Source organism: Camelus ferus, chromosome 2, assembly GCF_009834535.1.
Source record: "Camelus ferus isolate YT-003-E chromosome 2, BCGSAC_Cfer_1.0, whole genome shotgun sequence".
Lineage (NCBI taxonomy): Eukaryota > Metazoa > Chordata > Mammalia > Artiodactyla > Camelidae > Camelus > Camelus ferus.
In genome coordinates this window covers 8041395-8057163 of record NC_045697.1, presented here as the reverse complement: position 1 = coordinate 8057163, position 15769 = coordinate 8041395, and positions in this window count along the sequence as shown.

Here is a 15769-nt window from a genome sequence, read left to right as displayed (position 1 = left end):
AAAACAATTTCATTGGCCTTAATTGACACAGACAAGATGGACTTAAAAATTATATATGAAATTTACAAACCCAAAACAGCAGAATGCACATTATTGTCAAGTGCACATGGAACATTCTCCAGGATAGATTGTGGGCTAGGCCAGAATAGGCATCCAAGATAGATTACAAAACAAGCGTCAGTAAAATTAACAAGATAGAAAGCACATCAAGCATCTTTTCCAAACACAATGGTATGAAACTAGAAATCAATTACAACAAGAAAATTCAAAACATACACGCAAACTCATGGAGGTTAACCAACATGCTAATAAGTAACCCGTGGGCCAATGAAGAAATCAAAGAAGAAATTAAAAAAAAAACCACCTTGAGACAAATTAACATACAATGTTCCAAGTATCTATAGGACACAACAAAAGCAGTTCTAAGAGGGAGTTTATAGCAATACAGGCCTACCTCAGGAAACAAGAAACATTCTCAAATAAACAATCTAATCTTATACATAAAAGAACTAAAAAAAACCAAAAAAACAAAAAACAAACAAAGCCCAAAGTTAATAGAAAAAAAGAAAGATAAGAGGGGAAATAAAATTGAGACTAGAAAAACAATAGGAAATATCAATAAAATTAAGAGTTGGTTCTTTGAAAAGATAAACACAATTGATAAGCCTTTAGCCACTCATCAAGGAAAAAAAAGAGGGCACAAATAAATAAAATCAGAAATGAAAGAAGACAAGTTACAAATGACACTACAGAAAATATAAAGTGTCATAAGAGAATGAACAATTGTAAACCAACAAATTGGACAACCTAGAGGAAATGGATAAATTCTTAGAAGCATACACTCTTCCAAGACTTGGGAAGAAATAGATAATATAAATGGATGAATTACCAGTAATAAAACTGAACCAGTAATTAAAAAAAAAAACCTTCTAAAAACAGAGGTCCAGTAACAGATGACTTCACAGGTAACTTATACCAAACATTTAAAGAAGAGTTAATATCTACTCTTCTCAAACTATTTCAAAAAAATTGAAGAGGAAGGAACATTTTCAAACTCATTCTATTAGGCCAGCATTACTCTGATACCCAAAACCAATAAATACACTACAAAGAGAAAAAGAAAAGAAAAGAAATACAGGCCAATATCCCTGATGAACATAGGTGTAAAAATCCTCAACAGATTATTAGCAAACTGCACTCGACAGAAATTAAAGATGACATAAATAAATGAAAAGATAATGTGCTTATGGATTGGAAGAATTAACAGTTAAATATCCATACTACCCAAAGCAATCTTCAGATTTAATGTAATCTCAATCAAAATACAAATGGCATTTTTTACAGAATTGGAAAAGTAATTCTAAAATTTGTATGAAACCACAAAAGACCTAGACTATCCAAAGCAATCTCAATAAATGAGAACAAAGCTGGAGGTATCATGTGCCCTGATTTCAAACTATACTACAATGCTGCAGTTATCAAAACTGCATGGTTCTGGCACAAAAACAGACACATAGAGCAATGGAATAGAATGTAAAGCCTAGAAATAAACCTGTACTTAGATAGTCAATTTTTTTATGATAAAGGAGTCAAGAAATTGTAGTAAGGAAAAATCAGTCTCTTTAGTAAGTGGTATTGGAAAAACTGGACAGCTGCATGTAAAAGAATAAACTAGACCACTTTCTTACACCACATGTAAACATAAACTCAAAATGAATCAGGGACTTAAATCATAGACCCCAAACTATAAAACTGCTAGAAGAAAACATCAGCAGTGTGCTCTTTGATACGGTTCTTGGCAATATATTTTTTTTGTATCTGTGTCCTCAGGCAACTGCAACAAAAACAAAAATAAAGAAATGAGATTCCATCAAACTGAAAAAAAAAATTTTGTGCAAAAGAAACTATCAACAAAATGGAAAGGTAACCTACTGAGTGGAAGAATATATTTGCAAATGATATATCTGATAAAGGGTTAATGTAAAGAACTGAAACAACTCAACATAAAAAACAATCTAATTAAAAAATGAGCAGAGGTCTGGAATAGACATTTTCCCAAAGAAGACATACAGATGCCCAACATACATGCTGATAAGATGCACAACAACACTCCTCATTAGGGAACTGCAAACCAAAACCACAGTATACAATCACCTCACACCTGTGGGGGTGGCTATGACCAAAAAGAAAACAAATTCAGTGTCGGTTAGGATGTATAGAAAAAGGAACCCCTGCACACAGTTAGTTAGAATGTAAATTGGTGCAACCAGTATGAAAACTCTATGGATGTTCCTCAAAAGATTAAAAAAATAGAACTACCATATAATTTTACTTCTGGGTATTTTTAAAAACCCCCCACAAAAACACATATTTGAAAATATATACCACCCCCCCCATGTTCATTGCAACATTATTTACAATAGCCAAGATATGGAAGGAACCTAAATATGTGTTGACAGTTGAAGAGATATAAAAGATGTATATATAATGAAATATTATTCAACCATAAAAATAATGAAATCTTACTATTTGTGATTATGTGGATGGACTTGGAGGGTATTATGCCAAATGAAATACATAAGAGAAAGACAAATAACATATGATTTAGCTTACAACAAATGAACACAAAAAACAAAACAAAACAGAAAGAGACTCATAGATACAAAGGACAAACTGGTGATTGACAGAGGGAAAGAGGGTTGGGGTTGGGAAAATAGATGAAGGGGATTAAGAGGTACAAACTTTCAGTTATACAACAAATAAATCACTAGGGCATTTGTAATGTACAACATGGAGAATATAGTCAAGATTACTGCAGTAACTTTGTATGGTTACAGACGGTTACTAGACTTACCACAGTGGTTAACTGATAATGCATACAAAAGTTGAATTACTATATTTTACACCTGAGATTAACATAGCATGGTATGTCAACTACACTTCAATTAAAAAGGTGAATTCAGGCAGACTTGTATCATATTGTTTATTTTGGGAAGTTATCTCAAGGATCAGGATGGGAGCGTAGGGAAAATAAAACAGAGAAGAAAGAATAGCCTACATTGTGTAATTGGAATGGTCACTTTTGTGGATCACTTGGGATAAATTCTGCTAGGAAACCATTACACCATGTGGCATGCTCCTCAAACTTGTCCACTTGAGGGACACAAAAGAGTTGTATTTATCCATTTGCTCCAATCGCCCATTGTTCAAGAGTTGCCCAGTAGAGTAGTAACTCCATCATAATCCCAAGTTTGTCCATGTGTTCAGAATGGCAGTGCTGACTGTCACAAGTAACTTATGAGGTAGCAGGAGATGTTTGCTGCAACAAAGGGGAAGTGGCATAGGGTTATACCTATTTGCAATTAATTATCATAGCAATGGCTGTAATAAAAATGTGGGTGGAGAAAACACGAGTTAGAACACAAGAACTACCTAATGTACCTAGAGTCCCCATGCAGACATCTCATGGCTGCTTTGACTTTTGGAAAAACTTGGCTGCTATTTTTGTTTGAACTCCTGCAGCTGTCTGGTGTGTTAATAATTGAGAAAATCTGGAAGATGGAAGACTTAATTTCAGTGCAAGCATTTTACACATGCAGTCACATCTTCACATGAAAGAGATGTAGCATTTTCCCCTTGGGATAGATATGGATGTGTTTGGCCCAGCCCATTAAAACGTGTATATAGAACTGACAGGAAAAAAAAAAAGGAGGTATGTCTACAGTCTACCAAATGATGAGATCTTCGACCACCAGGTAAGAGCCACTTTTTATTAACAGCCCAGAATACTCTTACTAGTACTACTGGGCCTTAGTTTATGGGGCAACTAGAGAGAAGATGAGGTTTTCATTGGATGAACAGTAACTCCTGAAAATGCGTTATTCAGATAAAGTCACCCATTACAAAAGAAAGACAAAATCTCAAAATGACTTCAAATGGGCAGACTTTTAACCAAGACTCAAAGAAATTGGGTTACTGCTTTGCTCCCACAATGGCTTTGCAATATTTCCCCAGTTTGAGCCCCTTCTGGTTCATCATGGTAATCAATGGTAATCACTCCTATTGTGTGCAGTAACGTTATCAAAAGAGAAAGGCTTAATCAGTTTGCCACCATTATCTTCACCTTTTGTCCTGGAAAATTTTCATATCATTTATAATCTGCAGGATCTAGAGGTTTGGTTGGGTCCTGCTTACATGTCCAGATGAAAACCAACATTGTGAAAACCTCCCATATGGACTCTGTATACTATGAGAAGGGTGACTTTAAGCGGTTTCAGTCAATGATGCTGGAGGCATCATTGAGTGATTCCACTTAATAGATAAGGAGATTCAGAAGCTGAACTGAACGTAATCAATCATGGAGAATCTAAGATTCAGCTTTTTTCATTAAATCTCTGGCGTCTCCTAATATATGTCAGTATTTAAAGTTCTCTGACACTCTCTGTTTAAACCTGTGGAAGGACATTGTCTCAAATGATTTTATATTGAAATACTCGAGAGCGAGAAAGAGGTAAAGCGAATGTAAAATTTACAAGTTACAAGATGTTATAAATTAAAAGAAGAAGGATCATCTTAAGTTGGGTTTCCCCAGTAGGAGACTATGAGGTGATGTTTCGAGTGCAAGTAGTGTATTGGGTGATCCCAGGAGGCACTGGTAAGGAGCAGACAAATAAGACAGAAAACAGAATACAGCTGTGTTATTCCAGGTCCTCTGAGAAGCAGACACCAAGACAGGATTAGATATATAATTATTTTATTGGGGGAAAATATCTGTATAAGACAAAATGGTGAGGAGCTAGGAGACGCTGGGAGAGCAGATTTCCATGGAGAGCTGATCCTTTGTGAAGGAAAGAGAGAAGGAAGAGAGGTTGAATGAAGGCTTAGACTGGTAAGGGAGTTTCCTAAGGTCTGCAGGAAGTCCTTGAACCCCAGTGAACTACGTCTGCCTTAGTACCCCTGTATCTCTCAGCCTTTGGCTGAGAGCAGTCCATGGGAAGCATTGTCTTGGTGCAAACATGGTGCTGGATTTAAGAACAAAGCAGCTGGGGCTCTCAGTCAATCACTTCCCTGCAGCCAGAGATCTGGCAGGTGTTCTCTCAAAGCCACCGCAGAAGCCGTTTCAAGGTGCATTAGTGAATGTGTTACTGACATGGGCATTGGGGCTCAGTCTCGCTCAGGACCTCTGGAGAGTGTGGAGAACAGACCTCAGAGTCATCCTGCGAACCTGAGGGGTGAGGAAGCGGAGATGCTCATCACCAGATGCCATGTGGCCTTAAGCAGGGACTGCTCCCAGGAGCATGGACTGCTTGTCACCTCTGGGCTGCCCCTTGCTCAACTGGAGAGAGCCCCCAGGAGACAAGCACAGCACTTGGGCAGGAGGTCACTGGCACACACGAAATGGAAAGTACCAAGAGGATGGCGCGCCGACAGAATCCGCGACGATGAGATCAGGAAAAAGAGAAGCACTTTTTTCTGAATGCTAATTATTTGTTCTTCAGGCTTTCTAAGGTTTTCACTATTTGAGGACAGTCAAATAGCATTTTCTTTCTGTTTATGATTTCCCTCTGAGACTATCATTGCTTTAGGCAAATATATTCATGTGAAGAATCATTTTTCTCCACGTCTGAGCTTGTAATAAATGTCAACCCTTTTTTGGCAACTGCAGCTAATGCAGCAGACCTACCATTACTGGAATTGAAATTACATATGTTAGGACCCTAGATCGATTTATTTCAAGGGACATTCAAGATCACTCTGGACAGGCTGTGAAATTTCTCCACCTCTGCGGCTCTGAGCCTCTTTCTGGACAATGAAGATGGGATTTTTGGCTTGCTTTTCTTTTTCTGCTCAGTTTCTTCTCTTTCTTAAATAACAAAAACAATTATTAGCTGTGTGAATTCCCATCCAATCTGGTGTCTTCTCTACAGTACTTAGTTAAACACAGGAAACAAAGTTTAAGAATTTAAAGTCTGTTTAGCAGAGACTCTAAGGTGTTTAATAAATAGCTCTTAATTTTCCCTAAGAATCATAAGCCAGAAAAATGAATGCCACAGAAGGAAGGGACTTGCCCAGAGCCATACGTCTAGTTAGCGGCAGAGCTAAGACCAGAATAAAGGTTGTCTGACATCCAGTGTAAGAATTTTCCATAGAATTTGATTATTATAAATAATAAGAAGAAATGAGACTCATGTTCCAAGTTCTGGTATAAAGTCTTTCTGTGCATTGTCCCAAAAAAGGAAATCTTTAATAAGATAACAGGTAATTTAGGAGAGAGTGCATCAACCTGGTGAAAAGCGAGTAGCCTCTAGGATCAGAATACTGGTGTTCAAATTCTAGCTCAAACATGTATTTCCTGCATGACCCTGAGTGATTTCTCTGTGACTTTTTTTCTCCATGGTAAATACCTATCTCACTATTATTCAGAGGATTGTATGAGATTATACCAGCAACGTCCCTAGATGGATCATGGCAAGTACTCGAAAAATGTGAGCTATTACAAAACTATCTTCACAATAGCTCTCGAAGGCAGGTTTTATCATCCTTGTTGTACAGATGAGGAAACAGAAATTCACCAAGACTTCTCAGTAGCAAGCGGAAGAGCTACACCTCAAACTCACAACTGTCTGACCTACCTGGAGCTTTAACCTTCCGGGTTTTGCCACCTTGCTTCTCTTTTTAATGCTGATACTCATGCAATGATAATACACCCATCATTTAACTTAAAAGCCATATGGCAAATCACCTCCCCCTTCTTGGATTCAATCCATTTTCCTGGGTCTTATAATTCTTCTTGAAGTACCCAGTACTGTTATCATCACATACTCTTCTTCACTGGGTACGTCATGACCATGGATCAAAGCCAATATTAATCATTTTCAAAAAAACAAAAACCCCTCGTCTTCAATCACTCAAATTTAAACCTAATAACATGAGTCCTTATCAGTGTTGGAGAAAGTTTTCTTGCCTTTTATATATTTTGTGAAATGGCTGCCACTGGTTATTCCTTTGCATGTCACTTTATGTAGTGTAGTTCACATCTCTGTAGGTCTCTAACTGCTCCTGGATTTTGCCCTCCCTTTTAAAATAGCTCACAATTAAGGAGGAAAATGCTGGGAGCATAAACAAATATCTGTCATGAGGCACATATCAGTTGAGTAAGACAAGATACAGACTATAAAATGGCTCATCATGTAATGTAACTGGTAGTGTGAGTTTTAAAGATTAGAGCTACAAATTGTAGAGGATCTGTCCTGTGCCTGAACCAAAGTATGTAGCTGCTCTAAGAACTTGAACAGAGGGAAATTAAACTGTAAGGTAACATATAAAAGACAGAACAGAGACATGCAGGATGATCTGAAGCAGAACATGGTCCCTGGGATACTAGACTCCAGAGAAATATTTTCAAATATATTAATATACTTATGATGTGTCAGTAAAAATGGGGTTGGGTATGCCTGGTAATATAGAAAGAGAAGAATCAGAGGAGTTTATGTTAGCACTGTTCAGTCAATCAGTTGCCACTGACAATGACCACCATTAACATGTTAGCCCAGTTGCCCTTGACCGTGGGATTTTTCTTTTTTTTCCCCAGTTCTTGTTTTCATGCTTGCTGAAGGGCATTAAAGAGATACTGCACTGATGAAAAATTTCACGTCCTCAGGCAAGGGCAACAGAACTGATGGCAGATGTTGATTGTTTACATTCTCTCTGACAATGGTTTCTTATGGGTACTTGATAACAGTTTCTGGTTGTGATTTGGTGTCCATGTTCATTGGCCACAGAGGAAAAAAAGACTAAACAAGAGATCTAAACATTTCTAGCCCACAAGATGACCTCATTCTTATTGCAAATTGATGAAACAACACTCTGAGAACGCATTGGTTTTGTATTTGATTTCTTAGTGAGTCACTGTCTCAGTGTCTCTCATTACTGGATGCTAGTAGAGCAGTGTCTGGACACTTAGAATCAGACTCAGATTCTTCTTCTAAGAATCTTTCTCAGAAAACACATCACCATGACCACATGCATGTCTGATTTCTATTGATAACTACACTTTTAAAGGCAAAATACTATTTTCCATGTTTCTTCGAGGGAATCAGCAGACGTTATTAGGTAAATACGTTAATGTTCACATTGGCGTTGATGTTGGAGGGTTGAGAACATGGAGTGGAAGAAATGAACTCTGCATGCAAAATGAACAGGAATTTAGACCTGAGGTAAAGAGAGGCATCACAGAATAGAGGGATCAATGATTGAACGGTACTCATTAACATGAGAGAAAATTGAATCCTTATTTGGCATAAATGGCCAATGCAATTTTTGTATTCCAGTGATACACTGGAAATTTTGTCAGTCTTCTGTGCAAATAGAAGGCTCATCTGAGTTGAATTAATTCAGAAGAAGCAGAAGCTGCTAATCAGGGGTACCTGGAGAAAATATGAGTCATTCTCTCCAGGAATCCCTGGAATGCTTGAAAAGGGTGGATTCTCCATTCCTTTAATCTGAAAGCACAGGGTATATCAGTTGACATTTTCATCTCATAGGGAAATAATTACTCTTTCTGTTATTATCACAGGAATTAATAGAAAAGAGGGCTCATCTTGTACTGAGGCAATCACAGAACATTTCATAGATGACGCCACAGCCAAATGGGACTTCGAAGCATAAAGCTGTTTTCTGAAAACCAAAATAGATGTTAAATAGGGGATGTTAAACGGTGGTTATAAAGGGGACATGGCAAAGTGAACTATGCAGAAAGGTTTGGAGCATTTGTGGAAATAAAAGGTTGTTGGGCGGTCATTGAGCAGAGCATGTGGTTGAGTACAGGGCTGTGGAGGTATGTAATGTCTGTTTCCCTCTGTACTTTGGAGAAGGGACTGCTAACCTTAGAACTACATAATGACTGGAGGTCCTGAGGCCATATCATCTTATGAAAAGCCATTCATAAGGCCATTAATAGAAACGATGAACTACAGAGAAGTTATAAAAGCAGAAGCTAGGAAATCCATCTGAAGTCCAAAACAAAGGGAAAGCAAACATGAGTTCCTCTGGGACTTACTCTAATGCCAATGGAAGATGGCCCAGTGCTATTTGGGCCCCCAAGCATGACCCTCAGCCCACTTCTGATTTCAGTGACATTCTGGTGGGCAGTGTCACGTACTCTGACACCATCCTACTCCAAACATACCTAGTGAAACTCTGCTTTTTGGCTGCAGTGATTTCTCTGAAGCCACTGAAGCCTACTTAGCTACGTACCAGGTGCGGCACAGAGGAGTGGATAAACAAAGGCCTCCAGTGAATTCCTCGCTGTTGGAAAATGAAAGTTAGAGGGTTAAATGCCTCTGCTCCCAGCCTTCGGAAGGATAATGCTGGAGCTCATTCTGGCGGGTTCCATAGACAGTCCCTTAGAGCACTGAGCCCTGTGTCCACCATAATAATTTGCTTCACAATGCACCTTCCTCTCCTTGTCTCACTCTCCCCACTCCCTCACAGCTGTATTCAGGGGTGCCTCCCAAATAAACCCGCTCCTAAGTCCTTGTCTAAGGCTGTGTGATATGGAGCATATCAATTATGAGACAATTTGAGAGAACTTGGTGCCCTTGAGATGCAGGCAGGGAAAAGCCAGAAAATTCTGCACCTTTACCGGGCCATGGTGCTTAAGGAAAGGGCTCATTCTTGTAGGAACTGGAAGGGATGGGTCTGTACAAGTATGTGGGAACCAAGATGCAAATGATTTAGATTCTTAGACTCAGACTTTGGCAATTTGAACCATGGAGAACCACTAAAATCTGGGGGGCTCAGATGTAACATGGTACAACTGTTTTTAGGGGGAAGATTAGTATGTCTAGAATTGATAAATGGATTTATAAAGACTCAGGCTAGAGATTGCATTGATCAAAAACTAAGAATACTTTCCATTTTCTTTACTGCTTAAAATTCACATGTCTGTTAGGTATTTACATCTGTATTCTTAGGCAAAATGATTAGTTTTCCATCAACGAGGAGCAATCCCTTTCCCAGCTGTATATATTATATGTGAGTTATCCTTGTAATTCTCTTGCTGACACCACAGATTTTCAATAAGCCTTTGAATACTGGACTTCAAGTTCTAACGGCTGATTTGGGGAGAAGGCATTTGAAAACTGATTCAGATCCACCTGGCTCTGCAGAAATCGGTAGTCCTAGTTATTTGATGAGAGGTGAAGACTAGCTTCTTCTTTGGAGGATTTGCCTCCAGAGGGTGAAACAAGTGGAAATGGGAAATGTTTTATTTGGGAGTGGCTGAATACAAGATCAATATTTATCATGGAGGTTGCTGACATCCCATTAAGAAAAGTTCAGCTGCAATTTGGAGAGATGCATTTGGTGGGTTTGCGAGGGAAATCAGTTTTCCATTGAATACAGAAGTCGGTTTGTAATGAAATTCAAAATTGAGTGAAATTGGTCCAATCTAAAAACCCAGAAAGGAAATTTAAGTCTTTTTAGAAGACCTCAGTCAAGTTTCAAATCAATAGGAGCTGATTTATTATCTGAGACACAAAACGAAAACCAAATTTTCGCTGGGCTCCAAAGCGTCTATGCCACTAAAAATTTTGAGCCTTAGCAGAACCTGCAAACAGAGACAAAGAAATACATATAAAAGCAGGAACAAACATCACTAAAAATTATTTTGGAGAGTTTTTAATGTCTTCCAATTTCCTTGGCCTGGCATTCAAAGCCTCTGTGTGTTATGTTCAGCACACGTTTATAACCTTGTGAAGCAGGATTTCAAATGGAACCTTTTTTCCTGCTTCTATTTATCTCTGAGACTCCTCAAAGCCAAAAACAAAACAAAGACTGATGGCAAGTATTCATACATTTTCGAACTGGTTTCCTGTCCCATAACCAATAGGATCTGTTTTTGAGGGGCCAAGAGAGAGCATTTCATTATGATGCTGAGTTCCAGGGAGTTTTTAAATCTTCTGCCCATGGAGATGGTTAGAATTATGCTTTGCTCTCACTTCAAGTCAAATAACAAGGATTTAAGGGGACCTCTTGCAAAACTAAAACCCGAGGGTCACAGTGGGCTGATGTGTGTCATACACTTAAGTCAGTAAGTAACAGGTGGTGGCTGTGGTCTGAAGAAACTCAGCAGAGCATGAGAGAGATCAGATTACAGAAAGAGCTAACTACACTTCCACTTATGGCATGGGGACTAGAAGCACAAATTTCCCAAGAGGGTCTCTAGGAGAGATGGCAAGCAGGGCCAATCCTGCTCCTACTTTTGAGTTCCTTGTTCTATGAATTCACCTTGTTAGGGACACTGCAACATATACAGGTCTTTGATTTAAAGTGATGAAATGTGGAAAGTGAACCCTGTAATTATGGGTCCACACAAAGGCACCCTTGAGGTCTTGCAAAAAAGGAAGGCAAACGTATAACCATACCAGAATATGCGTGTATTTTTATGTCTATTCTTGTCAACATGAATTGCTGGCACTTTGGGGATGGCAGAAATCCAATACAGTCAGCTTTCTATCAAGGGACCATTTGATCTCCTCAAGTGATAGGATCCTCTGGGGACACAGAGTTGGGTTCTGTTGCTGACAGCTAGTACTCTGGCAGTGGCGATAGCCAGATCAGCTTTGGCTAAGGGACAGTTCATGCATAGCCTTAATCTTTCTCACTACACCCTGTTCATTTACATTCTAATTCTTCCAGAACTGGGTGGCGAAGGATAAAAGCTGGATTATACCAACCGACCAAGGCATTTCCCCCTCATTGATTGGTTTGTGCCTCTTTCGTGATAAACGCATCTTGGCAGGAATTAGCATATGAAGACCTTCCTACTTGGTACCCTTCCCTGATCTCCTCGCTTATCCACCTACCCACCTCCCCCTATGCCATATCTCCATGCTACCGATCTTTCAGTTTTCCTCTTTCCGCATTCTTTCCAGCCAGCCAGACCACTTAGCACTGCCCCACGTTCCATATGTGAGCTGACCTCAGGGAACTTCTGTCTATCCACACTCCCATTGGAGGTCATTCCTCTGGTGATTGTCTATCGAGGTCATCCTTGAGTGGGCTGTAGTTCGGGTGACAGCTCCTATAGGCTTGCACTCAGATGCTGAGTGTAGATTTCTGATCAGCCGGCTCTATATACACCTCACTTCAATCAGTCCCAGTAATCCGAGCTGCCTTGGGAAGACCATGGCCTTAGACAAGGCAGTTCTCTGAAGCCGAGAAAGACTCTGCAGGGAAAGCAGCAGGAGACTCTCCTGACCACACTCTCCATAGCTGGGCGATAAATCCCTCATAAAGGTGGATCTGGACAGAGTATTTCTGTGCCCACCACTGTCCACCTCTGGTGCACTTCTGGTTCATTTATCCACATACATTCAGGGAACAGTTGCTGTAGGATCTAGTGCAACTCTTGTCTTGAGGGTAACCTGTAAGATGAAAGCTAGACGGATGAGCGATGCCCATCCAGTTCCAGCTGGTCTCAGGGCTGTGGCTGATGCTTACTGCCTCTCTCTTACATCATCTATTCCTGGTTTCTTTTTCTCCCCTCAGCCATTCTTTCTGCTGGCCTTTATGGGTTACAGATCCGGACCCTTTGGTCTTTGAGAAGCCTGACTCTCTGATTATTACGCCCTTCTCCGTCAAGGGTTGTTCTGCCTGTCTGTCTACCATCCTGGGGAAAGGAATACCAGGAGGCACCCAGGTGAGCTATAAGGCTTCCACGTGGAATATTTTCTGCTGCATGAGAGGGTGGAGCAAAGCTGAAGCTGCATCCTTGTACACACTCAACAAATACCTGTGCAATGAACAAAGATCTTTATAATATTTATCTGTAATTTACTCCCACACAGCATTTCCAATAATTTAACTCTATTTATTACCTAAGATACAGCTCAGGAGAGCCCTCATTAATAAGAGTGGAAGAGAAGCAGAAGGTAAACTGTGACTTGATAGAATTTCCCATAACTTCCTAAAAGTTATGTTTTCCCATCTCCTGTTAGTTCCAGATCAGTTTGTGCAGTGATGCTGCTTAAACAACTAGCCTTACTTACATCCCATGACTTATTAAATGTAACTTCTACCTATGAAACTAATTGGGGCTGTTTCTTTATGGACTTTTAGGAAGGCTAGCATGAGCTACAGCTCCTTTCAGTTAGCTCATTAAGCACTGCATGGTTTGTCATTTATTATCTCATTGATTAGGTTTCAGGATTAAAAAACAATAAATAAAATATAATTTCTTTTCTTGTGGAGGGCAGCCTCTGTAAGAAGATGAAGTGGGTGCTGTTACAGAGTAGGCATGTGGCATGTGGAAATCCTAAGGAGAAAGTTATAAACTGAATCAGAGGAAGATATAGAGCTCAGTGGTCAGGAAAGGAAGTATTCCCAGAGCATGAATGGCCAGATCTGGGGATGAAGAGCAGTTTGAGGAGATCCCAGGCAGAGTGAAAACACAGAAGGAAGAAACTCCGTTAGAGGGAAGACGCCCAGAACGAGCAGGGAGCCCTCGATAGTCTGGTGCTGTGTGCGCAGGAAGCCCACTCAGTAACAGGCTGAAAACCTGTGCATTCCAGTCTAAGTGATGATAACCCTTACATGCTTTAAGCAAAGGTGCAGTGCAATGCAGTTTTCATTTTGGCTATACTAGTGTAATGCAGGTGGAAGAAGAATTGAAGGAGAAGATTCTGGAAGTTAGGAGACACTGAAGGGCAAAAATGAAGTGAAAATGAACACATTTATTGAACATCTATTATTGTTTCAGGCATTATACAAGGCATTGAGAGCAAAAAGAAGGCACAGTGTTCCTTTCTTTCATTTTATTTGGGGTGCTTTAGTGTCCATTGCTTTATCAAGAAAGAGATGGACTGGTTCTGGCCATGGGAGGGTATCAGCATGTGTGAGGTATCTACGGTGGTGGGATGCATGCTAGACACTAAATATGTGATGGTAAATTTAATTCTTACAGCAATGCTTTGGAAGATTTATCATTGTCCTTATTTTACAGAAGCAGAAAATGAGATTAGAATACATATACATATATATATAATAAGTGGTGATGTAGCGTTCCATATTTGATTGGCATATATATTGGTGCTATTTACTATAACGGAGGAGCAGGTGTGGGAGAGATGACTGAATATTTACTTTTGGGAATGCTGATTTGAGAGGCCCAGAGGAACACTGTAGCAAGTGCTGGTGACGTCCTGGTCCACACTCCCCTGGTCCACTTTTCTCAAGGGTAGCTGTGGAGTGCAGTTTTCTGCACATCATGAATTCCTTACCTCAAGAGTCTGGATAGGAATCCATCTTTTCTGAAAAATGTCTCCAGCATCAGCTTCAGGCAGGCACAGTCTAGAAGTTTGAGACCGTTAATGCTCCTGGGGGCAGCCCTCAAGCAGTGGGACGTGGGCATTGTGATTCTTGGGCCGGTTTTCCCGAGTTCTAGGTGGGATCATTCCAAAGCAGTTTCACAGCATTTGCAGCCGGTCCCCTATAGAATGAAACGCTTGTATCCCACACTGATGCCTAGCTCCTCATTAACACACTATTCCCCGTCTCACTTCCCCAACTCTGCTGTGTTTCTTACAACCTAAGAAAGTGATGTGTATTCAAGCCCTAGTCTCAGGGTGAACCCAAACTAGGACAAATATTCAAGTGAAAATATCTGTTGGTTTAAAACTTACACCTGATTGTTAGCTCAATGTTACAACATAAATGATACACAGTGAGTGGTTTCTGAATGACTGAACTGATGGAGCTGGCAGATCATTTGAAACTAGAGATAATAGATTTTAAATTTAAAGATAAGTGATAGCTTAGGATATAAGTGTTAGCTGAAAGTTTGAAATTGGATGGGCTTAATACAAAATAAAGCATTGAATAGTAAGAAGAAAGAAGGTTGGGATGGAATTTGAGTAAATGCCAACATTTTTATGGTAATAAAATATGCATAACATAGCATTTATTATTTTAACCATTTTTAAGTGCACCATTCCATGGCACAAAGTCTATTCACAGTGTTACGCAACCATCACCATCATCCTACTCCAAAACATTTTATGTGTTCCCGAACTGAAATTCTGTACCCATTAAAATTCTAACTCGACATTTTCCTCTCCCTCCAGCCCCTGGTAGCCACCCAAACACCAACTTTTAGCGATCAGGTACAGAAAGATTATCTAACACAATAGAGACAGACATTCACAAAGGAGTAGAGAATGAAAGTGTGTTTTTAAAACTCAGAGGAGATAGTTTTAAGAAAGGAAAAAAAAAAAAGGGGATATATGACCCATGGAATTTAATGATGCATAGATGCTAAGTTGGGTAAGAGCTCAGATGTATCTTTTGGATTTGGAGATGAGCTATTTCCTTAAAAAGCATGGAGTAGTGAACATGGAGCTGTACGTGGCTCCAGTGAACAGAAAAGACAGAAATGACAAAGTGACAAAGTGAGCCTATGCTGGTCTTTTGAGAAACCTTTATTTTCTCTACAAACATTTATTGAGTGTCCAAATTATATTAGATATTATACTTAAATGATACAAATGATGAAATATCCTTTCCCATAAGAGTTCATGATCCAGGACTCTCTCAGGAGAACATTTGGGCTAACTAAACTGAAAGTGATGGTTATGTGCCAGGCTCTATTTTGAGCATTTATTATATGTCATCTCATTGTTTTGACATAATATCACCATCCTATTTTTACAGACAAGAAAGAGGCAAATCTGTGAAACTGAGAAATATTCTCGTGGTATTTTAATACTAT